The 24288-nt window shown below is 42.7% G+C and overlaps 22 non-coding genes across 22 annotated transcripts; all 22 read right to left on the reverse strand.

Moving 5' to 3' along the window:
- Positions 1-936: 936 nt before the first annotated feature.
- trnai-uau (transfer RNA isoleucine (anticodon UAU)) lies at positions 937-1028 on the reverse strand. The gene is given in 2 exon segments: positions 937-972; positions 992-1028. It is a non-coding gene; the product is annotated as a tRNA-Ile (tRNA).
- A 1153-nt stretch (positions 1029-2181) lies between these two features.
- trnai-uau (transfer RNA isoleucine (anticodon UAU)) lies at positions 2182-2273 on the reverse strand. Its single transcript is given in 2 exon segments — positions 2182-2217; positions 2237-2273. It is a non-coding gene; the product is annotated as a tRNA-Ile (tRNA).
- Positions 2274-6444: 4171 nt separating this feature from the next.
- Positions 6445-6535, reverse strand: trnar-ucu (transfer RNA arginine (anticodon UCU)). The gene is given in 2 exon segments: positions 6445-6480; positions 6499-6535. It is a non-coding gene; the product is annotated as a tRNA-Arg (tRNA).
- A 1146-nt stretch (positions 6536-7681) lies between these two features.
- Positions 7682-7772, reverse strand: trnar-ucu (transfer RNA arginine (anticodon UCU)). The gene is given in 2 exon segments: positions 7682-7717; positions 7736-7772. It is a non-coding gene; the product is annotated as a tRNA-Arg (tRNA).
- Positions 7773-8293: 521 nt separating this feature from the next.
- trnar-ucu (transfer RNA arginine (anticodon UCU)) lies at positions 8294-8384 on the reverse strand. Its single transcript is given in 2 exon segments — positions 8294-8329; positions 8348-8384. It is a non-coding gene; the product is annotated as a tRNA-Arg (tRNA).
- A 531-nt stretch (positions 8385-8915) lies between these two features.
- trnar-ucu (transfer RNA arginine (anticodon UCU)) lies at positions 8916-9006 on the reverse strand. The gene is given in 2 exon segments: positions 8916-8951; positions 8970-9006. It is a non-coding gene; the product is annotated as a tRNA-Arg (tRNA).
- Positions 9007-9540: 534 nt separating this feature from the next.
- trnar-ucu (transfer RNA arginine (anticodon UCU)) lies at positions 9541-9631 on the reverse strand. The gene is given in 2 exon segments: positions 9541-9576; positions 9595-9631. It is a non-coding gene; the product is annotated as a tRNA-Arg (tRNA).
- A 521-nt stretch (positions 9632-10152) lies between these two features.
- trnar-ucu (transfer RNA arginine (anticodon UCU)) lies at positions 10153-10243 on the reverse strand. Its single transcript is given in 2 exon segments — positions 10153-10188; positions 10207-10243. It is a non-coding gene; the product is annotated as a tRNA-Arg (tRNA).
- Positions 10244-10774: 531 nt separating this feature from the next.
- On the reverse strand, positions 10775-10865 carry trnai-uau (transfer RNA isoleucine (anticodon UAU)). The gene is given in 2 exon segments: positions 10775-10810; positions 10829-10865. It is a non-coding gene; the product is annotated as a tRNA-Ile (tRNA).
- Positions 10866-11399: 534 nt separating this feature from the next.
- On the reverse strand, positions 11400-11490 carry trnar-ucu (transfer RNA arginine (anticodon UCU)). The gene is given in 2 exon segments: positions 11400-11435; positions 11454-11490. It is a non-coding gene; the product is annotated as a tRNA-Arg (tRNA).
- A 1137-nt stretch (positions 11491-12627) lies between these two features.
- On the reverse strand, positions 12628-12718 carry trnar-ucu (transfer RNA arginine (anticodon UCU)). Its single transcript is given in 2 exon segments — positions 12628-12663; positions 12682-12718. It is a non-coding gene; the product is annotated as a tRNA-Arg (tRNA).
- Positions 12719-13252: 534 nt separating this feature from the next.
- On the reverse strand, positions 13253-13343 carry trnar-ucu (transfer RNA arginine (anticodon UCU)). The gene is given in 2 exon segments: positions 13253-13288; positions 13307-13343. It is a non-coding gene; the product is annotated as a tRNA-Arg (tRNA).
- A 521-nt stretch (positions 13344-13864) lies between these two features.
- trnar-ucu (transfer RNA arginine (anticodon UCU)) lies at positions 13865-13955 on the reverse strand. The gene is given in 2 exon segments: positions 13865-13900; positions 13919-13955. It is a non-coding gene; the product is annotated as a tRNA-Arg (tRNA).
- A 534-nt stretch (positions 13956-14489) lies between these two features.
- trnar-ucu (transfer RNA arginine (anticodon UCU)) lies at positions 14490-14580 on the reverse strand. The gene is given in 2 exon segments: positions 14490-14525; positions 14544-14580. It is a non-coding gene; the product is annotated as a tRNA-Arg (tRNA).
- A 521-nt stretch (positions 14581-15101) lies between these two features.
- On the reverse strand, positions 15102-15192 carry trnar-ucu (transfer RNA arginine (anticodon UCU)). The gene is given in 2 exon segments: positions 15102-15137; positions 15156-15192. It is a non-coding gene; the product is annotated as a tRNA-Arg (tRNA).
- Positions 15193-15726: 534 nt separating this feature from the next.
- Positions 15727-15817, reverse strand: trnar-ucu (transfer RNA arginine (anticodon UCU)). Its single transcript is given in 2 exon segments — positions 15727-15762; positions 15781-15817. It is a non-coding gene; the product is annotated as a tRNA-Arg (tRNA).
- Positions 15818-16338: 521 nt separating this feature from the next.
- On the reverse strand, positions 16339-16429 carry trnar-ucu (transfer RNA arginine (anticodon UCU)). Its single transcript is given in 2 exon segments — positions 16339-16374; positions 16393-16429. It is a non-coding gene; the product is annotated as a tRNA-Arg (tRNA).
- A 532-nt stretch (positions 16430-16961) lies between these two features.
- trnar-ucu (transfer RNA arginine (anticodon UCU)) lies at positions 16962-17052 on the reverse strand. Its single transcript is given in 2 exon segments — positions 16962-16997; positions 17016-17052. It is a non-coding gene; the product is annotated as a tRNA-Arg (tRNA).
- A 520-nt stretch (positions 17053-17572) lies between these two features.
- On the reverse strand, positions 17573-17663 carry trnar-ucu (transfer RNA arginine (anticodon UCU)). The gene is given in 2 exon segments: positions 17573-17608; positions 17627-17663. It is a non-coding gene; the product is annotated as a tRNA-Arg (tRNA).
- Positions 17664-18184: 521 nt separating this feature from the next.
- trnar-ucu (transfer RNA arginine (anticodon UCU)) lies at positions 18185-18275 on the reverse strand. Its single transcript is given in 2 exon segments — positions 18185-18220; positions 18239-18275. It is a non-coding gene; the product is annotated as a tRNA-Arg (tRNA).
- Positions 18276-18806: 531 nt separating this feature from the next.
- trnar-ucu (transfer RNA arginine (anticodon UCU)) lies at positions 18807-18897 on the reverse strand. The gene is given in 2 exon segments: positions 18807-18842; positions 18861-18897. It is a non-coding gene; the product is annotated as a tRNA-Arg (tRNA).
- A 3041-nt stretch (positions 18898-21938) lies between these two features.
- Positions 21939-22029, reverse strand: trnar-ucu (transfer RNA arginine (anticodon UCU)). The gene is given in 2 exon segments: positions 21939-21974; positions 21993-22029. It is a non-coding gene; the product is annotated as a tRNA-Arg (tRNA).
- Between the last annotated feature and the right edge of the window lie 2259 nt (positions 22030-24288).

A 24288-nucleotide genomic window follows, 5' to 3' on the forward strand; every position in this document is an offset into this window, starting at 1 on the left:
AGACAAGTTCAGAAACTTGGCCCCCGGTTCAGATAGGTGAGGGAAAAGCTGAACAAAAAGAAGGTTGGACTTGGGTGTGCTCATACCACCAACTTTTGGTTGACTGGCCTAATGCGCTAACCGAAAGGCACCAGAGAAATGTGGTAGAGATAAGTTACGGACTCCAACAAAAATGACACATCAGACAATTATGTAGGTGTGAAATATAGGTCCCTTGGTGAATAGGGTTGGGAACTCAAGGATTAGACCATTTGCTATTTTGTATCAGATCACTCTTTCCATTCCATTGTTCAGGGAAGGAGGAGAAAAAAAATTATGTGTGACTCTAGAACCCACAACCTTTGAATCTCTTCAACAATCTCTCCTAGAAGTCCAATGCGCTATCCATTGTGCCACAGAGCCATTCTGCTAACAAACCAAATTGAAAATCTTTCGTGTGCGGGACATAGCCCGGCTCTGTCAAAGTAACTTTCTAAAGTTAGATGGCGGGCTGGAAATCAGTGAAAACACCAAAGCTGCCATTTGAAAGACACTGTGGGCTACAAAACCAGGAACTCCACTTTACTAGAGAAGTACAACAACCAACTAAGACATGGTGCCAGGCAACATGCATAGACAAGTTCAGAAACTTGGCCCCCGGTTCAGACAGGTGAGGGAAAGCTGAACAAAAAGAAAGTTGGTCTTGGGTGTGCTCATACCACCAACTTTTGGCTGACAGGCCTAATGCGCTAACCGAAAAGCACCAGAGAAATGTGTTAGAGATAAGTTGCGGACTCCAACAAAATTGACACATGTCAGACAATTCTATAGGTGTTAAATATAGGTCCTTTGGTGAATAGGGTTGGGAACTCAAGGATAAGACCATTTGGTATTTTGTATCAGATCACTCTTTCCATTCCATTGTTCAGGGAAGGAGGAGACAACAAAACTTATGTTTGACTCTAGTGGGACTTGAACACACAACCTTTGAATCTCTTCAACAATCTCTCACTATAAGTCCAATGCGCTATCCATTGCGCCACAGAGCCAATTTGTTAACAACCCAAATTGACAATTTTTCATGTGCGGGACATAGCCCGGCTCTTTCAAAGTAACTTTCTAAAGTTAGGTGGCGGGCTGGAAATCAGTGAAAACACCAAAGCTGCCATTTTAAAACCACTGTGGGATACAAAACCAGGAACTCCACTTTACTAGAGAGGAACATCAACCAACTAAGACATAGTGCCAGACAACATGCAAAGACAAGTTTAGAAACTTGGCTCCCGGTTCAGACAGGTGAGGGAAAAGCTGAACAAAAAGAAGGTTGGTCTTGGGTGTGCTCATTCCACCAACTTTTGGTTGACTGGCCTAATGCGCTAACCGAAAAGCACCAGAGAAATGTGGTAGAGATAAGTTACGGACTCCAACAAAATTAACACGTCAGACAATTATGTAGGTGTGAAATAGAGGTCCCTTGGTGAATAGGGTTGGGAACTCAAGGATTAGACCATTTGTTATTTTGTATCAGATCACTCTTTCCATTCCAGTGTTCAGGGAAGGAGGAGACAAAAAAATTATGTTTGACTCTAGTGGGAATCTAACCCACAACCTTAGAATCTCTTCAACAATCTCTCCTAGAAGTCCAATGCGCTATCCATTGCGCCACAGATCCATTTTGCTAACAAACAAATTGACAATTTTTCGTGTGCGGGACATAACCCGGCTCTGTCAAAGTAACTTTCTAAAGTTAGATGGCGGGCTGGAAATCTGTGAAAACACCAAAGCTGCCATTTTATAACCACTGTGGGATACAAAACCAGGAACTCCACTTTACTAGAGAGGTACTTCAACCAACTAAGACATGGTTCCAGGCAACATGCAACGACAAGTTCAGAAACTTGGCCCCCGGTTCAGACAGGTGAGGGAAAAGCTGAACAAAAAGAAGGTTGGACTTAGGTGTGCTCATACCACCAACTTTTGGTTGACTGGCCTAATGCGCTAACCGAAAGGCACCAGAGAAATGTGGTAGAGATAAGTTACGGACTCCAACAATAATGACACATCAGACAATTATGTAGGTGTGAAATATAGGTCCCTTGGTGAATAGGGTTGGGAACTCAAGGATTAGACCATTTGCTATTTTGTATCAGATCACTCTTTCCATTCCATTGTTCAGGGAAGGAGGAGAAAAATAATTAAGTTTGACTCTAGTGGGACTCGAACCCACAACCTTTGAATCTCTTCAACAATCTCTCACTATAAGTCCAATGCGCTATCCATTGCGCCACAGAGCCAATTTGTTAACAACCCAAATTGACAATTTTTCATGTGCGGGACATAGCCCGGCTCTTTCAAAGTAACTTTCTAAAGTTAGGTGGCGGGCTGGAAATCAGTGAAAACACCAAAGCTGCCATTTTAAAACCACTGTGGGATACAAAACCAGGAACTCCACTTTACTAGAGAGGAACATCAACCAACTAAGACATAGTGCCAGACAACATGCAAAGACAAGTTTAGAAACTTGGCTCCCGGTTCAGACAGGTGAGGGAAAAGCTGAACAAAAAGAAGGTTGGTCTTGGGTGTGCTCATTCCACCAACTTTTGGTTGACTGGCCTAATGCGCTAACCGAAAAGCACCAGAGAAATGTGGTAGAGATAAGTTACGGACTCCAACAAAATTAACACGTCAGACAATTATGTAGGTGTGAAATAGAGGTCCCTTGGTGAATAGGGTTGGGAACTCAAGGATTAGACCATTTGTTATTTTGTATCAGATCACTCTTTCAATTCCAGTGTTCAGGGAAGGAGGAGACAAAAAAATTATGTTTGACTCTAGTGGGAATCTAACCCACAACCTTAGAATCTCTTCAACAATCTCTCCTAGAAGTCCAATGCGCTATCCATTGCGCCACAGATCCATTTTGCTAACAAACAAATTGACAATTTTTCGTGTGCGGGACATAACCCGGCTCTGTCAAAGTAACTTTCTAAAGTTAGATGGCGGGCTGGAAATCTGTGAAAACACCAAAGCTGCCATTTTATAACCACTGTGGGATACAAAACCAGGAACTCCACTTTACTAGAGAGGAACATCAACCAACTAAGACATGGTTCCAGGCAACATGCAACGACAAGTTCAGAAACTTGGCCCCCGGTTCAGACAGGTGAGGGAAAAGCTGTTAGGAATTTTGTTAATAAATAGTTAAAACAAATTCTAGCTTTACATAAAACTATAAACAAATTGAACTCTGCATGCCTGGTGAAAAGAGATTTGTGTTGTGGGTTATAAAGTAAGCAGAAAGGGTCATTCAACTCTGGTTGAACTGACCCAACTTAGCCCTGAGATGTTTAGATAAGGCTGTGGGTCACTTTTTAGGTCTTTCATTATCTTGAGTTGTCTGCTCAAGTGGTAATCAATTATAGTGAGCCTTCAGGATAAATGATTATATGGTGTTTTCATGTGAGTGCCCTGTGAGGTTAGAATGAACTTTTGAACCTATTTTCTATTTGATTAGGACAATGAGACGCATTCTGTAACCTATGACGTCATATATTGTATATAAGTCTGTGTTTATGATCAAATGGGAGCTTGCTCCGAGAATAAACACTATTATCTACTTTTAATATGACTGTATCCTGTCTATTTTATGTTAATAAGTATCTTACAAATTCTTATAAATAGACAGTTTGAATTTAATTAATGAGTATATTGTAGGAATCATTTAATTCCACTAACAAAAGCTGAACAAAAAGAAGGTTGGTCTTGGGTGTGCTCATTCCACCAACTTTTGGCTGACAGGCCTAATGCGCTAACCGAAAAGCTCCAGAAAAACGTGTTAGAGATAAGTTACGGACTCCAACAAAATTGATACATGTCAGACAATTATGTAGGTGTGAAATATAGGTCCCTTGGTGAATAGGGTTGGGAACTCAAGGATTAGACCATTTGCTATTTTGTATCAGATCACTCTTTCCATTCCATTGTTCAGGGAAGGAGGAGACAAAAATGTATGTTTGACTCAAACCCACAACCTTTGAATCTCTTCAACAATCTCTCCTAGAAGCCCAATGCGCTATCCATTGTGCCACAGAGCCATTCTTCTAAAACACTAAATTGAAAATCTTTCGTGTGCGGGACATAGCCCGGCTCTGTCAAAGTAACTTTCTCAAGTTAGATGGCGGGCTGGAAATCAGTGAAAACACCAAAGCTGCCATTTGAAAGACACTGTGGGATACAAAACCAGGAACTCCACTTTACTAGAGAGGTACAACAACCAACTAAGACATGGTTCCAGGCAACATGCATAGACAAGTTCAGAAACTTGGCCCCCGGTTCAGACAGGTGAGGGAAAAGCTGAACAAAAAGAAAGTTGGTCTTGGGTGTGCTCATACCACCAACTTTTGGCTGACAGGCCGAATGCGCTAACCGAAAAGCACCAGAGAAATGTGTTAGAGATAAGTTGCAGACTCCAACAAAATTGACACATGTCAGACAATTATGTAGGTGTGAAATATAGGTCCCTTGGTGAATAGGGTTGGGAACTCAAGGATTAGACCATTTGATATATTGTATCAGATCACTCTTTCCATTCCATTGTTCAGGGAAGGAGGAGACAAAAACATTAGGTTTGACTCTACTATGACTCAAACATACAACCTTTGAATCTCTTCAACAAGCTCTCCTAGAAGTCCAATTCGCTATCCATTGCCGTACAGAGCCTTTCTGCTAACAAACCAAATTGAAAATCTTTTGTGTGCGGGACATAGCCCGGCTCTGTCAAAGTAACTTTCTAAAGTTAGATGGCGGGCTGGAAATCAGTGAAAACACCAAAGCTGCCATTTGAAAGACACTGTGGGATACAAAACCAGGAACTCCACTTTACTAGAGAGGTACATCAACCAACTAAGACATAGTGCCAGACAACATGCATAGACAAGTTCAGAAACTTGGCCCCCGGTTCAGACAGGTGAGGGAAAAGCTGAACAAAAAGAAGGTTGGACTTGGGTGTGCTCATACCACCAACTTTTGGTTGACTGGCCTAATGCAACCAGAGAAACGTGTTAGAGATAAGTTGCGGACTCCAACAAAATTGACACATGTCAGACAATTCTATAGGTGTTAAATATAGGTCCTTTGGTGAATAGGGTTGGGAACTCAAGGATAAGACCATTTGCTATTTTGTATCAGATCACTCTTTCCATTCCATTGTTCAGGGAAGGAGGAGACAAAAATGTATGTTTGACTCAAACCCACAACCTTTGAATCTCTTCAACAATCTCTCCTAGAAGCCCAATGCGCTATCCATTGTGCCACAGAGCCATTCTTCTAAAACACTAAATTGAAAATCTTTCGTGTGCGGGACATAGCCCGGCTCTGTCAAAGTAACTTTCTCAAGTTAGATGGCGGGCTGGAAATCAGTGAAAACACCAAAGCTGCCATTTGAAAGACACTGTGGGATACAAAACCAGGAACTCCACTTTACTAGAGAGGTACAACAACCAACTAAGACATGGTTCCAGGCAACATGCATAGACAAGTTCAGAAACTTGGCCCCCGGTTCAGACAGGTGAGGGAAAAGCTGAACAAAAAGAAAGTTGGTCTTGGGTGTGCTCATACCACCAACTTTTGGCTGACAGGCCGAATGCGCTAACCGAAAAGCACCAGAGAAATGTGTTAGAGATAAGTTGCAGACTCCAACAAAATTGACACATGTCAGACAATTATGTAGGTGTGAAATATAGGTCCCTTGGTGAATAGGGTTGGGAACTCAAGGATTAGACCATTTGATATATTGTATCAGATCACTCTTTCCATTCCATTGTTCAGGGAAGGAGGAGACAAAAACATTAGGTTTGACTCTACTATGACTCAAACATACAACCTTTGAATCTCTTCAACAAGCTCTCCTAGAAGTCCAATTCGCTATCCATTGCCGTACAGAGCCTTTCTGCTAACAAACCAAATTGAAAATCTTTTGTGTGCGGGACATAGCCCGGCTCTGTCAAAGTAACTTTCTAAAGTTAGATGGCGGGCTGGAAATCAGTGAAAACACCAAAGCTGCCATTTGAAAGACACTGTGGGATACAAAACCAGGAACTCCACTTTACTAGAGAGGTACATCAACCAACTAAGACATAGTGCCAGACAACATGCATAGACAAGTTCAGAAACTTGGCCCCCGGTTCAGACAGGTGAGGGAAAAGCTGAACAAAAAGAAGGTTGGACTTGGGTGTGCTCATACCACCAACTTTTGGTTGACTGGCCTAATGCAACCAGAGAAACGTGTTAGAGATAAGTTGCGGACTCCAACAAAATTGACACATGTCAGACAATTCTATAGGTGTTAAATATAGGTCCTTTGGTGAATAGGGTTGGGAACTCAAGGATAAGACCATTTGCTATTTTGTATCAGATCACTCTTTCCATTCCATTGTTCAGGGAAGGAGGAGACAAAAAAATTATGTTTGACTCTAGTGGGACTTGAACCCACAACCTTTGAATCTCTTCAACAATCTCTCCTAGAAGTACAATGCGCTATCCATTGCGCCACAGAGCCATTTAGCTAACAATCCAAATTGACCATTTTTCGTGTGCGGGACATAGCCCGGCTCCGTCAAAGTAACTTTCTAAAGTTAGATGGCCGGCTGGAATTCAGTGAAAACACCAAAGCTGCCCTTTTAAAACCACTGTGGGATACAAAACCAGAAACTCCACTTTACTAGAGAGGTACATCAACCAACTAAGACATAGTGCCAGACAACATGCAAAGACAAGTTTAGAAACTTGGCTCCCGGTTCAGACAGGTGAGGGAAAAGCTGAACAAAAAGAAGGTTGGTCTTGGGTGTGCTCATTCCACCAACTTTTGGCTGACAGGCCTAATGCGCTAACCGAAAAGCACCAGAGAAACGTGTTAGAGATAAGATACGGACTCCAATAAAATGGACACATGTCAGACAATTATGTAGGTGTGAAATATAGGTCCCTTGGTGAATAGGGATGGGAACTCAAGGATTAGACCATTTGCTATTTTGTATCAGATCACTCTTTCCATTCCATTGTTCAGGGAAGGAGGAGACAAAAAAGTTATGTTTGACTCTAGTGGGACTCAAACCCACAACCTTTAAATCTCTTCAACAATCTCTCCTAGAACTGCAATGCCCTGTCCATTGCGCCACAGAGCCATTCTGCTAACAAACCAAATTGAAAATCTTTCGTGTGCGGGACATAGCCCGGCTCTGTCAAAGTAACTTTCTAAAGTTAGATGTCGGGCTGGAAATCAGTGAAAACACCAAAGCTGCCATTTTAAAACCACTGTGGGATACAAAACCAGGAACTCCACTTTACTAGAGAGGTACTTCAACCAACTAAGACATGGTGCCAGGCAACATGCATAGACAAGTTCAGAAACTTGGCCCCCGGTTCAGACAGGTGAGGGAAAAGCTGAACAAAAAGAAGGTTGGACTTGGGTGTGCTCATACCACCAACTTTTGGTTGACTGGCCTAATGCAACCAGAGAAACGTGTTAGAGATAAGTTGCGGACGCCAACAAAATTGACACATGTCAGACAATTCTATAGGTGTTAAATATAGGTCCTTTGGTGAATAGGGTTGGGAACTCAAGGATAAGACCATTTGCTATTTTGTATCAGATCACTCTTTCCATTCCATTGTTCAGGGAAGGAGGAGACAAAAAAATTATGTTTGACTCTAGTGGGACTTGAACCCACAACCTTTGAATCTCTTCAACAATCTCTCCTAGAAGTCCAATGCGCTATCCATTGCGCCACAGAGCCATTTAGCTAACAATCCAAATTGACCATTTTTCGTGTGCGGGACATAGCCCGGCTCCGTCAAAGTAACTTTCTAAAGTTAGATGGCCGGCTGGAATTCAGTGAAAACACCAAAGCTGCCCTTTTAAAACCACTGTGGGATACAAAACCAGAAACTCCACTTTAATAGAGAGGTACTTCAACCAACTAAGACATGGTGCCAGGCAACATGCATAGACAAGTTCAGAAACTTGGCCCCCGGTTCAGACAGTTGAGGGAAAAGCTGAACAAAAAGAAGGTTGGACTTGGGTGTGCTCATACCACCAACTTTTGGTTGACTGGCCTAATGCAACCAGAGAAACGTGTTAGAGATAAGTTGCGGACTCCAACAAAATTGACACATGTCAGACAATTATGTAGGTGTGAAATATAGGTCCCTTGGTGAATAGGGTTGGGAACTCAAGGATTAGACCATTTGCTATTTTGTATCAGATCACTCTTTCCATTCCATTGTTCAGGGAAGGAGGAGACAAAAAAATTATGTTTGACTCTAGTGGGACTTGAACCCACAACCTTTGAATCTCTTCAACAAGTTCTCCTAGAAGTCCAATGCGCTATCCATTGCGCCACAGAGCCATTTAGCTAACAATCCAAATTGACAATTTTTCGTGTGCGGGACATAGCCCGGCTCCGTCAAAGTAACTTTCTAAAGTTAGATGGCGGGCTGGAAATCAGTGAAAACACCAAAGCTGCCCTTTTAAAACCAGTGTGGGATACAAAACCAGAAACTCCACTTTACTAGAGAGGTACTTCAACCAACTAAGACATGGTGCCAGGCAACATGCATAGACAAGTTCAGAAACTTGGCCCCCGGTTCAGATAGGTGAGGGAAAAGCTGAACAAAAAGAAGGTTGGACTTGGGTGTGCTCATACCAACAACTTTTGGTTGACTGGCCTAATGCGCTAACCGAAAGGCACCAGAGAAATGTGGTAGAGATAAGTTACGGACTCCAACAAAAATGACACATCAGACAATTATGTAGGTGTGAAATATAGGTCCCTTGGTGAATAGGGTTGGGAACTCAAGGATTAGACCATTTGCTATTTTGTATCAGATCACTCTTTCCATTCCATTGTTCAGGGAAGGAGGAGAAAAAAAATTATGTTTGACTCTAGTGGGACTTGAACCCACAACCTTTGAATCTCTTCAACAATTTCTCCTAGAAGTCCAATGCGCTATCCATTGTGCCACAGAGCCATTCTGCTAACAAACCAAATTGAAAATCTTTTGTGTGCGGGACATAGCCCGGCTCTGTCAAAGTAACTTTCTAAAGTTAGATGGCGGGCTGGAAATCAGTGAAAACACCAAAGCTGCCATTTGAAAGACACTGTGGGATACAAAACCAGGAACTCCACTTTACTAGAGAGGTACATCAACCAACTAAGACATAGTGCCAGACAACATGCAAAGACAAGTTTAGAAACTTGGCTCCCGGTTCAGACAGGTGAGGGAAAAGCTGAACAAAAAGAAGGTTGGTCTTGGGTGTGCTCATTCCACCAACTTTTGGCTGACAGGCCTAATGCGCTAACCGAAAAGCACCAGAGATACGTGTTAGAGATAAGATACGGACTCCAATAAAATGGACACATGTCAGACAATTATGTAGGTGTGAAATATAGGTCCCTTGGTGAATAGGGATGGGAACTCAAGGATTAGACCATTTGCTATTTTGTATCAGATCACTCTTTCCATTCCATTGTTCAGGGAAGGAGGAGACAAAAAAATTATGTTTGACTCTAGTGGGACTCGAACCCACAACCTTTGAATCTCTTCAACAATCTCTCCTAGAAGTCCAATGCACTATCCATTGCGCCACAGAGCCATTCTGCTAACAAACCAAATTGAAAATCTTTCGTGTGCGGGACATAGCCCGGCTCTGTCATAGTAACTTTCTAAAGTTAGATGTCGGGCTGGAAATCAGTGAAAACACCAAAGCTGCCATTTTAAAACCACTGTGGGATACAAAACCAGGAACTCCACTTTACTAGAGAGGTACTTCAACCAACTAAGACATGGTGCCAGGCAACATGCATAGACAAGTTCAGAAACTTGGCCCCCGGTTCAGACAGGTGAGGGAAAAGCTGAACAAAAAGAAGGTTGGACTTGGGTGTGCTCATACCACCAACTTTTGGTTGACTGGCCTAATGCAACCAGAGAAACGTGTTAGAGATAAGTTGCGGACTCCAACAAAATTGACACATGTCAGACAATTCTATAGGTGTTAAATATAGGTCCTTTGGTGAATAGGGTTGGGAACTCAAGGATAAGACCATTTGCTATTTTGTATCAGATCACTCTTTCCATTCCATTGTTCAGGGAAGGAGGAGACAAAAAAATTATGTTTGACTCTAGTGGGACTTGAACCCACAACCTTTGAATCTCTTCAACAATCTCTCCTAGAAGTCCAATGCGCTATCCATTGCGCCACAGAGCCATTTAGCTAACAATCCAAATTGACCATTTTTCGTGTGCGGGACATAGCCCGGCTCCGTCAAAGTAACTTTCTAAAGTTAGATGGCGGGCTGGAAATCAGTGAAAACACCAAAGCTGCCATTTTAAAACCACTGTGGGATACAAAACCAGGAACTCCACTTTACTAGAGAGGTACTTCAACCAACTAAGACATGGTGCCAGGCAACATGCATAGACAAGTTCAGAAACTTGGCCCCCGGTTCAGACAGGTGAGGGAAAAGCTGAACAAAAAGAAGGTTGGACTTGGGTGTGCTCATACCACCAACTTTTGGTTGACTGGCCTAATGCGCTAACCGAAAAGTACCAGAGAAATGTGTTAGAGATAAGTTGCGGACTCCAACAAAATTGACACGTCAGACAATTATGTAGGTGTGAAATAGAGGTCCCTTGGTGAATAGGGTTGGGAACTCAAGGATTAGACCATTTGCTATTTTGTATCAGATCACTCTTTCCATTCCATTGTTCCGGGAAGGAGGAGAAAAAAAATTATGTTTGACTCTAGTGGGACTCGAACCCACAACCTTTGAATCTCTTCAACAATCTCTCCTATAAGTCCAATGCGCTATCCATTGTGCCACAGAGCCATTCTGCTAACAAACCAAATTGAAAATCTTTTGTGTGCGGGACATAGCCCGGCTCTTTCAAAGTAACTTTCTAAAGTTAGGTGGCGGGCTGGAAATCAGTGAAAACACCAAAGCTGCCATTTTAAAACCACTGTGGGATACAAAACCAGGAACTCCACTTTACTAGAGAGGTACAACAACCAACTAAGACATGGTTCCAGGCAACATGCATAGACAAGTTCAGAAACTTGGCCCCCGGTTCAGACAGGTGAGGGAAAAGCTGAACAAAAATAAAGTTGGTCTTGGGTGTGCTCATACCACCAGCTTTTGGTTGACTGGCCTAATGCGCTAACCGAAAAGCACCAGAGAAATGTGTTAGAGATAAGTTGCAGACTCCAACAAAATTGACACATGTCAGACAATTATGTAGGTGTGAAATATAGGTCCCTTGGTGAATAGGGTTGGGAACTCAAGGATTAGACCATTTGATATATTGTATCAGATCACTCTTTCCATTCCATTGTTCAGGGAAGGAGGAGACAAAAACATTCTGTTTGACTCTAGTGGGACTCGAACCCACAACCTTTGAATCTCTTCAACAATCTCTCCTAGAAGTCCAATGCGCTATCCATTGCGCCACAGAGCCATTCTGCTAACAAACCAAATTGAAAATCGTTCGTGTGCGGGACATAGCCCGGCTCTGTCAAAGTAACTTTCTAAAGTTAGATGGCGGGCTGGAAATCAGTGAAAACACCAAAGCTGCCATTTGAAAGACACTGTGGGATACAAAACCAGGAACTCCACTTTACTAGAGAGGTAAAACAACCAACTAAGACATGGTTCCAGGCAACATGCATAGACAAGTTCAGAAACTTGGCCCAGACAGGTGAGGGAAAAGCTGAACAAAAAGAAAGTTGGTCTTGGGTGTGCTCATACCACCAACTTTTGGCTGACAGGCCTAATGCGCTAACTGAAAAGCACCAGAGAAATGTGTTAGAGATAAGTTGCAGACTCCAACAAAATTGACACGTCAGACAATTATGGAGGTGTGAAATAGAAGTCCCTTGGTGAATAGGGTTGGGAACTCAAGGATTAGACCATTTGCAATTTTGTATCAGATCACTCTTTCCTTTCCATTTTTCAGGGAAGGAGGAGACAGAAAAAGTATGTTTGACTCTAACGGTACTCGAACCCACAACCTTTGAATCTCTTCAACAATCTCTCCTAGAAGTCCAATGCGCTATCCATTGCGCCACAGAGCCATTTAGCTAACAATCCAAATTGACCATTTTTCGTGTGCGGGACATAGCCCGGCTCCGTCAAAGTAACTTTCTAAAGTTAGATGGCCGGCTGGAAATCAGTGAAAACACCAAAGCTGCCCTTTTAAAACCACTGTGGGATACAAAACCAGAAACTCCACTTTACTAGAGAGGTACTTCAACCAACTAAGACATGGTGCCAGGCAACATGCATAGACAAGTTCAGAAACTTGGCCCCCGGTTCAGATAGGTGAGGGAAAAGCTGAACAAAAAGAAGGTTGGACTTGGGTGTGCTCATACCACCAACTTTTGGTTGACTGGCCTAATACAACCAGAGAAACGTGTTAGAGATAAGTTGCGGACTCCAACAAAATTGACACATGTCAGACAATTCTATAGGTGTTAAATATAGGTCCTTTGGTGAATAGGGTTGGGAACTCAAGGATAAGACCATTTGCTATTTTGTATCAGATCACTCTTTCCATTCCATTGTTCAGGGAAGGAGGAGACAAAAAAATTATGTTTGACTCTAGTGGGACTCGAACCCACAACCTTTGAATCTCTTCAACAATCTCTCCTAGAAGTCCAATGCGCTATCCATTGTGCCACAGAGCCATTCTGCTAACAAACCAAATTGAAAATCTTTTGTGTGCGGGACATAGCCCGGCTCTGTCAAAGTAACTTTCTAAAGTTAGATGGCGGGCTGGAAATCAGTGAAAACACCAAAGCTGCCATTTGAAAGACACTGTGGGATACAAAACCAGGAACTCCACTTTACTAGAGAGGTACATCAACCAACTAAGACATAGTGCCAGACAACATGCAAAGACAAGTTTAGAAACTTGGCTCCCGGTTCAGACAGGTGAGGGAAAAGCTGAACAAAAAGAAGGTTGGTCTTGGGTGTGCTCATTCCACCAACTTTTGGCTGACAGGCCTAATGCGCTAACCGAAAAGCACCAGAGAAACGTGTTAGTGATAAGATACGGACTCCAATAAAATGGACACATGTCAGACAATTATGTAGGTGTGAAATATAGGTCCCTTGGTGAATAGGGATGGGAACTCAAGGATTAGACCATTTGCTATTTTGTATCAGATCACTCTTTCCATTCCATTGTTCAGGGAAGCAGGAGACAAAAAAATTATGTTTGACTCTAGTGGGACTCGAACCCACAACCTTTGAATCTCTTCAACAATCTCTCCTAGAAGTCCAATGCGCTATCCATTGCGCCACAGAGCCATTCTGCTAACAAACCAAATTGAAAATCTTTCGTGTGAGGGACATAGCCCGGCTCTGTCAAAGTAACTTTCTAAAGTTAGATGTCGGGCTGGAAATCAGTGAAAACACCAAAGCTGCCATTTTAAAACCACTGTGGGATACAAAACCAGGAACTCCACTTTACTAGAGAGGTACTTCAACCAACTAAGACATGGTGCCAGGCAACATGCATAGACAAGTTCAGAAACTTGGCCCCCGGTTCAGACAGGTGAGGGAAAAGCTGAACAAAAAGAAGGTTGGACTTGGGTGTGCTCATACCACCAACTTTTGGTTGACTGGCCTAATGCAACCAGAGAAACGTGTTAGAGATAAGTTGCGGACTCCAACAAAATTGACACATGTCAGACAATTCTATAGGTGTTAAATATAGGTCCTTTGGTGAATAGGGTTGGGAACTCAAGGATAAGACCATTTGCTATTTTGTATCAGATCACTCTTTCCATTCCATTGTTCAGGGAAGGAGGAGACAAAAAAATTATGTTTGACTCTAGTGGGACTTGAACCCACAACCTTTGAATCTCTTCAACAATCTCTCCTAGAAGTCCAATGCGCTATCCATTGCGCCACAGAGCCATTTAGCTAACAATCCAAATTGACAATTTTTCGTGTGCGGGACATAGCCCAGCTCCGTCAAAGTAACTTTCTAAAGTTAGATGGCCGGCTGGAATTCAGTGAAAACACCAAAGCTGCCCTTTTAAAACCACTGTGGGATACAAAACCAGAAACTCCACTTTACTAGAGAGGTACATCAACCAACTAAGACATAGTGCCAGACAACATGCAAAGACAAGTTTAGAAACTTGGCTCCCGGTTCAGACAGGTGAGGGAAAAGCTGAACAAAAAGAAGGTTGGTCTTGGGTGTGCTCATTCCACCAACTTTTGGCTGACAGGCCTAATGCGCTAACCGAAAAGCACCAGAGAAACGTGTTAGTGATAAGATACGGACTCCAATAAAATGGACACATGTCAGACAATTATGTAGGTGTGAAATATAGGTCCCTTGGTGAATAGGGATGGGAACTCAAGGATTAGACCATTTGCTATTTTGTATCAGATCACTCTTTCCATTCCATTGTTCAGGGAAGCAGGAGACAAAAAAATTATGTTTGACTCTAGTGGGACTCGAACCCACAACCTTTGAATCTCTTCAACAATCTCTCCTAGAAGTCCAATGCGCTATCCATTGCGCCACAGAGCCATTCTGCTAACAAACCAAATTGAAAATCTTTCGTGTGCGGGACATAGCCCGGCTCTGTCAAAGTAACTTTCTAAAGTTAGATGTCGGGCTGGAAATCAGTGAAAACACCAAAGCTGCCATTTTAAAACCACTGTGGGATACAAAACCAGGAACTCCACTTTACTAGAGAGGTACTTCAACCAACTAAGACATGGTGCCAGGCAACATGCATAGACAAGTTCAGAAACTTGGCCCCCGGTTCAGACAGGTGAGGGAAAAGCTGAACAAAAAGAAGGTTGGACTTGGGTGTGCTCATACCACCAACTTTTGGTTGACTGGCCTAATGCAACCAGAGAAACGTGTTAGAGATAAGTTGCGGACTCCAACAAAATTGACACATGTCAGACAATTCTATAGGTGTTAAATATAGGTCCTTTGGTGAATAGGGTTGGGAACTCAAGGATAAGACCATTTGCTATTTTGTATCAGATCACTCTTTCCATTCCATTGTTCAGGGAAGGAGGAGACAAAAAAATTATGTTTGACTCTAGTGGGACTTGAACCCACAACCTTTGAATCTCTTCAACAATCTCTCCTAGAAGTCCAATGCGCTATCCATTGCGCCACAGAGCCATTTAGCTAACAATCCAAATTGACCATTTTTCGTGTGCGGGACATAGCCCGGCTCCGTCAAAGTAACTTTCTAAAGTTAGATGGCCGGCTGGAATTCAGTGAAAACACCAAAGCTGCCCTTTTAAAACCACTGTGGGATACAAAACCAGAAACTCCACTTTACTAGAGAGGTACATCAACCAACTAAGACATAGTGCCAGACAACATGCAAAGACAAGTTTAGAAACTTGGCTCCCGGTTCAGACAGGTGAGGGAAAAGCTGAACAAAAAGAAGGTTGGTCTTGGGTGTGCTCATTCCACCAACTTTTGGCTGACAGGCCTAATGCGCTAACCGAAAAGCACCAGAGAAACGTGTTAGAGATAAGATACGGACTCCAATAAAATGGACACATGTCAGACAATTATGTAGGTGTGAAATATAGGTCCCTTGGTGAATAGGGATGGGAACTCAAGGATTAGACCATTTGCTATTTTGTATCAGATCACTCTTTCCATTCCATTGTTCAGGGAAGGAGGAGACAAAAAAATTATGTTTGACTCTAGTGGGACTCGAACCCACAACCTTTAAATCTCTTCAACAATCTCTCCTAGAAGTCCAATGCGCTATCCATTGCGCCACAGAGCCATTCTGCTAACAAACCAAATTGAAAATCTTTCGTGTGCGGGACATAGCCCGGCTCTGTCAAAGTAACTTTCTAAAGTTAGATGTCGGGCTGGAAATCAGTGAAAACACCAAAGCTGCCATTTTAAAACCACTGTGGGATACAAAACCAGGAACTCCACTTTACTAGAGAGGTACTTCAACCAACTAAGACATGGTGCCAGGCAACATGCATAGACAAGTTCAGAAACTTGGCCCCCGGTTCAGACAGGTGAGGGAAAAGCTGAACAAAAAGAAGGTTGGACTTGGGTGTGCTCATACCACCAACTTTTGGTTGACTGGCCTAATGCAACCAGAGAAACGTGTTAGAGATAAGTTGCGGACTCCAACAAAATTGACACATGTCAGACAATTCTATAGGTGTTAAATATAGGTCCTTTGGTGAATAGGGTTGGGAACTCAAGGATAAGACCATTTGCTATTTTGTATCAGATCACTCTTTCCATTCCATTGTTCAGGGAAGGAGGAGACAAAAAAATTATGTTTGACTCTAGTGGGACTTGAACCCACAACCTTTGAATCTCTTCAACAATCTCTCCTAGAAGTCCAATGCGCTATCCATTGCGCCACAGAGCCATTTAGCAAACAATCCAAATTGACCATTTTTCGTGTGCGGGACATAGCCCGGCTCCGTCAAAGTAACTTTCTAAAGTTAGATGGCCGGCTGGAATTCAGTGAAAACACCAAAGCTGCCCTTTTAAAACCACTGTGGGATACAAAACCAGAAACTCCACTTTACTAGAGAGGTACATCAACCAACTAAGACATAGTGCCAGACAACATGCAAAGACAAGTTTAGAAACTTGGCTCCCGGTTCAGACAGGTGAGGGAAAAGCTGAACAAAAAGAAGGTTGGTCTTGGGTGTGCTCATTCCACCAACTTTTGGCTGACAGGCCTAATGCGCTAACCGAAAAGCACCAGAGAAACGTGTTAGAGATAAGATACGGACTCCAATAAAATGGACACGTCAGACAATTATGTAGGTGTGAAATATAGGTCCCTTGGTGAATAGGGATGGGAACTCAAGGATTAGACCATTTGCTATTTTGTATCAGATCACTCTTTCCATTCCATTGTTCAGGGAAGGAGGAGACAAAAAAATTATGTTTGACTCTAGTGGGACTCGAACCCACAACCTTTAAATCTCTTCAACAATCTCTCCTAGAAGTCCAATGCGCTATCCATTGCGCCACAGAGCCATTCTGCTAACAAACCAAATTGAAAATCTTTCGTGTGCGGGACATAGCCCGGCTCTGTCAAAGTAACTTTCTAAAGTTAGATGTCGGGCTGGAAATCAGTGAAAACACCAAAGCTGCCATTTTAAAACCACTGTGGGATACAAAACCAGGAACTCCACTTTACTAGAGAGGTACTTCAACCAACTAAGACATGGTGCCAGGCAACATGCATAGACAAGTTCAGAAACTTGGCCCCCGGTTCAGACAGGTGATGGAAAAGCTGAACAAAAAGAAGGTTGGACTTGGGTGTGCTCATACCACCAACTTTTGGTTGACTGGCCTAATGCAACCAGAGAAACGTGTTAGAGATAAGTTGCGGACTCCAACAAAATTGACACATGTCAGACAATTCTATAGGTGTTAAATATAGGTCCTTTGGTGAATAGGGTTGGGAACTCAAGGATAAGACCATTTGCTATTTTGTATCAGATCACTCTTTCCATCCATTGTTCAGGGAAGGAGGAGACAAAAAAATTATGTTTGACTCTAGTGGGACTTGAACCCACAACCTTTGAATCTCTTCAACAATCTCTCCTAGAAGTCCAATGCGCTATCCATTGCGCCACAGAGCCATTTAGCTAAAAATCCAAATTGACCATTTTTCGTGTGCGGGACATAGCCCGGCTCCGTCAAAGTAACTTTCTAAAGTTAGATGGCCGGCTGGAAATCAGTGAAAACACCAAAGCTGCCCTTTTAAAACCACTGTGGGATACAAAACCAGAAACTCCACTTTACTAGAGAGGTACTTCAACCAACTAAGACATGGTGCCAGGCAACATGCATAGACAAGTTCAGAAACTTGGCCCCCGGTTCAGACAGGTGAGGGAAAAGCTGAACAAAAAGAAGGTTGGACTTGGGTGTGCTCATACCACCAACTTTTGGTTGACTGGCCTAATGCAACCAGAGAAACGTGTTAGAGATAAGTTGCGGACTCCAACAAAATTGACACATGTCAGACAATTATGTAGGTGTGAAATATAGGTCCCTTGGTGAATAGGGTTGGGAACTCAAGGATTAGACCATTTGCTATTTTGTATCAGATCACTCTTTCCATTCCATTGTTCAGGGAAGGAGGAGACAAAAAAATTATGTTTGACTCTAGTGGGACTTGAACCCACAACCTTTGAATCTCTTCAACAATCTCTCCTAGAAGTCCAATGCGCTATCCATTGCGCCACAGAGCCATTTAGCTAACAATCCAAATTGACAATTTTTCGTGTGCGGGACATAGCCCGACTCCGTCAAAGTAACTTTCTAAAGTTAGATGGCCGGCTGGAAATCAGTGAAAACACCAAAGCTGCCCTTTTAAAACCACTGTGGGATACAAAACCAGAAACTCCACTTTACTAGAGAGGTACTTCAACCAACTAAGACATGGTGCCAGGCAACATGCATAGACAAGTTCAGAAACTTGGCCCCCGGTTCAGATAGGTGAGGGAAAAGCTGAACAAAAAGAAGGTTGGACTTGGGTGTGCTCATACCACCAACTTTTGGTTGACTGGCCTAATGCGCTAACCGAAAGGCACCAGAGAAATGTGGTAGAGATAAGTTACGGACTCCAACAAAAATGACACATCAGACAATTATGTAGGTGTGAAATATAGGTCCCTTGGTGAATAGGGTTGGGAACTCAAGGATTAGACCATTTGCTATGTTGTATCAGATCACTCTTTCCATTCCATTGTTCAGGGAAGGATGAGAAAAAAAATTATGTTTGACTCTAGTGGGACTCGAACCCACAACCTTTGAATCTCTTCAACAATCTCTCCTAGAAGTCCAATGCGCTATCCATTGTGCCACAGAGCCAATTTGCTAACAAACCAAATTGAAAATCTTTTGTGTGCGGGACATAGCCCGGCTCTGTCAAAGTAACTTTCTAAAGTTAGATGGCGGGCTGGAAATCAGTGAAAACACCAAAGCTGCCATTTGAAAGACACTGTGGGATACAAAACCAGGAACTCCACTTTACTAGAGAGGTACATCAACCAACTATGACATAGTGCCAGACAACATGCAAAGACAAGTTTAGAAACTTGGCTCCCGGTTCAGACAGGTGAGGGAAAAGCTGAACAAAAAGAAGGTTGGTCTTGGGTGTGCTCATTCCACCAACTTTTGGCTGACAGGCCTAATGCGCTAACCGAAAAGCACCAGAGAAACGTGTTAGAGATAAGATACGGACTCCAATAAAATGGACACATGTCAGACAATTATGTAGGTGTGAAATATAGGTCCCTTGGTGAATAGGGATGGGACCTCAAGGATTAGACCATTTGCTATTTTGTATCAGATCACTTTTTCCATTCCATTGTTCAGGGAAGGAGGAGACAAAAAAATTATGTTTGACTCTAGTGGGACTCAAACCCACAACTTTTGAATCTCTTCAACAATCTCTCCTAGAAGTCCAATGCGCTATCCATTGCGCCACAGAGCCATTTAGCTAACAAGTCAAATTGACCATTTTTCGTGTGCGGGACATAGCCCGGCTCTGTCAAAGTAACTTTCTAAAGCTAGATGGCGGGCTGGAAATCAGTGAAAACACCAAAGCTGCCATTTTAAAACCACTGTGGGATACAAAACCAGGAACTCCACTTTACTAGAGAGGTACTTCAACCAACTAAGACATGGTGCCAGGCAACATGCATAGACAAGTTCAGAAACTTGGCCCCCGGTTCAGACAGGTGAGGGAAAAGCTGAACAAAAAGAAGGTTGGACTTGGGTGTGCTCATACCACCAACTTTTGGTTGACTGGCCTAATGCGCTAACCGAAAGGCACCAGAGAAATGTGTTAGAGATAAGTTGCGGACTCCAACAAAATTGACACATGTCAGACAATTATGTAGGTGTGAAATATAGGTCCCTTGGTGAATAGAGTTGGGAACTCAAGGATTAGACCATTTGCAATTTTGTATCAGATCATTCTTTCCATTCCATTGTTCAGGGAAGGAGGAGACAAAAAAAATAGGTTTGACTCTAGTGTGACTCATACGTACAACCTTTGAATCTCTTCAACAAGCGCCCCTAGAAGTCCAATACGCTATCCATTGCATTACAGAGCCTTTCTGCTAACCAGCCAAATTGAAAACATTTTGTGTGCCGGACTGAGCCCAGCTCTGTCAAAGTAACTTTCTAAAGTTAGATGGCGGGCTGGAAATCAGTGAAAACACCAAAGCTGCCATTTGAAAGACACTCTGGGATACAAAACCAGGAACTCCACTTTACTAGAGAGGTACTTCAACCAACTAAGACATGATTCCAGGCAACATGCATAGACAAGTTCAGAAACTTGGCCCCCGGTTCAGACAGGTGAGTGAAAAGCTGAACAAAAAAGAGGTTGAACTTTGGTATGCACATACCATCAAATTTTGTCTGACAGTCCTAATGCGCTAACCGAAAGGCACCAGAGAAACGTGGTAGAGATAAGTTACGGACTCCAACAAAATTGACACGTGAGACAATTATGTAGGTGTGAAATATAGGTCCCTTGGTGAATAGGGTTGGGAACTCAAGGATTAGACCATTTGCTATTTTGTATCAGATCACTCTTTCCATTCCATTGTTCAGGGAAGGAGGAGACAAAAAAATAAGGTTTGACTCTAGTGGGACTCTAACCTACAACCTTTGAATCTCTTCAACAATCTCTCCTAGAAGTCCAATGCGCTATCCATTGCACCACAGAGCCATTCTGATAACAAACCAAATTGAAAATCTTTCATGTGCTGGACATAGCCCGGCTCTGTCAAAGTAACTTTCTAAAGTTAGATGGCGGGCTGGAAATCAGTGAAAACACCAAAGCTGCCATTTTATAACCACTGTGGGATACAAAACCAGGAACTCCACTTTACTAGAGAGGTACTTCAACCAACTAAGACATGGTGCCAGGCAACATGCATAGACAAGTTCAGAAACTTGGCCCCCGGTTCAAACAGGTGAGTGAAAAGCTGAACAAAAAAGAGGTTGAACTTTGGTATGCACATACCATCAAATTTTGGCTGACAGTCCTAATGCGCTAACCGAAAGGCACCAGAGAAAGGTGGTAGAGATAAGATACGGTGGTATCGGACTCCAACAAAATTGACACATGTCAGACAATTATGTAGGTGTGTAATATAGGTCCCTTGGTGAATAGGGTTGGGAACTCAAGGATTAGACCATTTGCTATTTTGTATCAGATCACTCTTTCCATTCCATTGTTCAGGGAAGGAGGAGACAAAAATATTATGTTTGACTCTAGTGGGACTCGAACCCACAACCTTTAAATCTCTTCAACAATCTCTCCTAGAAGTCCAATGCACTATCCATTGCTCCACAGAGCCATTCTGCTAACAAACCAAATTGAAAATATTTTGTGTGCGGGACATAGCCCGGCTCTGTCAAAGTAACTTTCTAAAGTTAGATGGCGGGCTGGAAATCAGTGAAAACACCAAAGCTGCCATTTGAAAGACACTGTGGGATACAAAACCAGGAACTCCACTTTACTAGAGAGGTACTTCAACCAACTAAGACATGGTGCCAGGCAACATGCAAAGACAAGTTTAGACACTTGGCCCCCGGTTCAGACAGGTGAGGGAAAAGCTGAACAAAAAGAAGGTTGGTCTTGGGTGTGCTCATTCCACTAACTTTTGGCTGACAGGCCTAATGTGCTAACCGAAAAGCACCAGAAAAACGTGTTAGAGATAAGTTACGGACTCCAACAAAATTGACACATGTCAGACAATTATGTAGGTGTGAAATATAGGTCCCTTGGTGAATAGGGTTGGGAACTCAAGGATTAGACCATTTGCTATGTTGTATCAGATCACTCTTTCCATTCTATTGTTCAGGGAAGGAGGAGACAAAAACATTCTGTTTGACTCTAGTGGGACTCGAACCCACAACCTTTGGATCTCTTCAACAATCTCTCCTAGAAGTCCAATGCGCTATCCATTGCGCCACAGAGCCATTCTGCTAACAAACCAAATTGAAAATCTTTCATGTGCTGGACATAGCCCGGCTCTGTCAAAGTAACTTTCTAAAGTTAGATGGCGGGCTGGAAATCAGTGAACACACCAAAGCTGCCATTTTATAACCACTGTGGGATACAAAACCAGGAACTCCACTTTACTAGAGAAGTACTTCAACCAACTAAGACATAGTGCCAGACAACATGCAAAGACAAGTTTAGAAACTTGGCTCCCGGTTCAGACAGGTGAGGGAAAAGCTGAACAAAAAGAAGGTTGGTCTTGGGTGTGCTCATTCCACCAACTTTTGGCTGACAGGCCTAATGCGCTAACCGAAAAGCACCAGAGAAACGTGTTAGAGATAAGATACGGACTCCAATAAAATGGACACATGTCAGACAATTATGTAGGTGTGAAATATAGGTCCCTTGGTGAATAGAGTTGGGAACTCAAGGATTAGTCCTTTTGTAATTTTGTATCAGATCATTCTTTCCATTCCATTGTTCAGGGAAGGAGGAGACAAAAAAATTAGGTTTGACTCTAGTGTGACTCATACGTACAACCTTTGAATCTCTTCAACAAGCGCCCCTAGAAGTCCAATACGCTATCCATTGCATTACAGAGCCTTTCTGCTAACCAGCCAAATTGAAAACATTTTGTGTGCCGGACTGAGCCCAGCTCTGTCAAAGTAACTTTCTAAAGTTAGATGGCGGGCTGGAAATCAGTGAAAACACCAAAGCTGCCATTTGAAAGACACTCTGGGATACAAAACCAGGAACTCCACTTTACTAGAGAGGTACTTCAACCAACTAAGACATGATTCCAGGCAACATGCATAGACAAGTTCAGAAACTTGGCCCCCGGTTCAGACAGGTGAGTGAAAAGCTGAACAAAAAAGAGGTTGAACTTTGGTATGCACATACCATCAAATTTTGTCTGACAGTCCTAATGCGCTAACCGAAAGGCACCAGAGAAACGTGGTAGAGATAAGTTACGGACTCCAACAAAATTGACACGTGAGACAATTATGTAGGTGTGAAATATAGGTCCCTTGGTGAATAGGGTTGGGAACTCAAGGATTAGACCATTTGCTATTTTGTATCAGATCACTCTTTCCATTCCATTGTTCAGGGAAGGAGGAGACAAAAAAATAAGGTTTGACTCTAGTGGGACTCTAACCTACAACCTTTGAATCTCTTCAACAATCTCTCCTAGAAGTCCAATGCGCTATCCATTGCACCACAGAGCCATTCTGATAACAAACCAAATTGAAAATCTTTCATGTGCTGGACATAGCCCGGCTCTGTCAAAGTAACTTTCTAAAGTTAGATGGCGGGCTGGAAATCAGTGAAAACACCAAAGCTGCCATTTTATAACCACTGTGGGATACAAAACCAGGAACTCCACTTTACTAGAGAGGTACTTCAACCAACTAAGACATGGTGCCAGGCAACATGCATAGACAAGTTCAGAAACTTGGCCCCCGGTTCAGACAGGTGAGTGAAAAGCTGAACAAAAAAGAGGTTGAACTTTGGTATGCACATACCATCAAATTTTGGCTGACAGTCCTAATGCGCTAACCGAAAGGCACCAGAGAAAGGTGGTAGAGATAAGATACGGTGGTATCGGACTCCAACAAAATTGACACATGTCAGACAATTATGTAGGTGTGTAATATAGGTCCCTTGGTGAATAGGGTTGGGAACTCAAGGATTAGACCATTTGCTATTTTGTATCAGATCACTCTTTCCATTCCATTGTTCAGGGAAGGAGGAGACAAAAATATTATGTTTGACTCTAGTGGGACTCGAACCCACAACCTTTAAATCTCTTCAACAATCTCTCCTAGAAGTCCAATGCACTATCCATTGCGCCACAGAGCCATTCTGCTAACAAACCAAATTGAAAATATTTTGTGTGCGGGACATAGCCCGGCTCTGTCAAAGTAACTTTCTAAAGTTAGATGGCGGGCTGGAAATCAGTGAAAACACCAAAGCTGCCATTTGAAAGACACTGTGGGATACAAAACCAGGAACTCCACTTTACTAGAGAGGTACTTCAACCAACTAAGACATGGTGCCAGGCAACATGCAAAGACAAGTTTAGACACTTGGCCCCCGGTTCAGACAGGTGAGGGAAAAGCTGAACAAAAAGAAGGTTGGTCTTGGGTGTGCTCATTCCACTAACTTTTGGCTGACAGGCCTAATGTGCTAACCGAAAAGCACCAGAAAAACGTGTTAGAGATAAGTTACGGACTCCA

Source organism: Salvelinus alpinus, chromosome 13, assembly GCF_045679555.1.
Source record: "Salvelinus alpinus chromosome 13, SLU_Salpinus.1, whole genome shotgun sequence".
Classification (NCBI taxonomy): domain Eukaryota; kingdom Metazoa; phylum Chordata; class Actinopteri; order Salmoniformes; family Salmonidae; genus Salvelinus; species Salvelinus alpinus.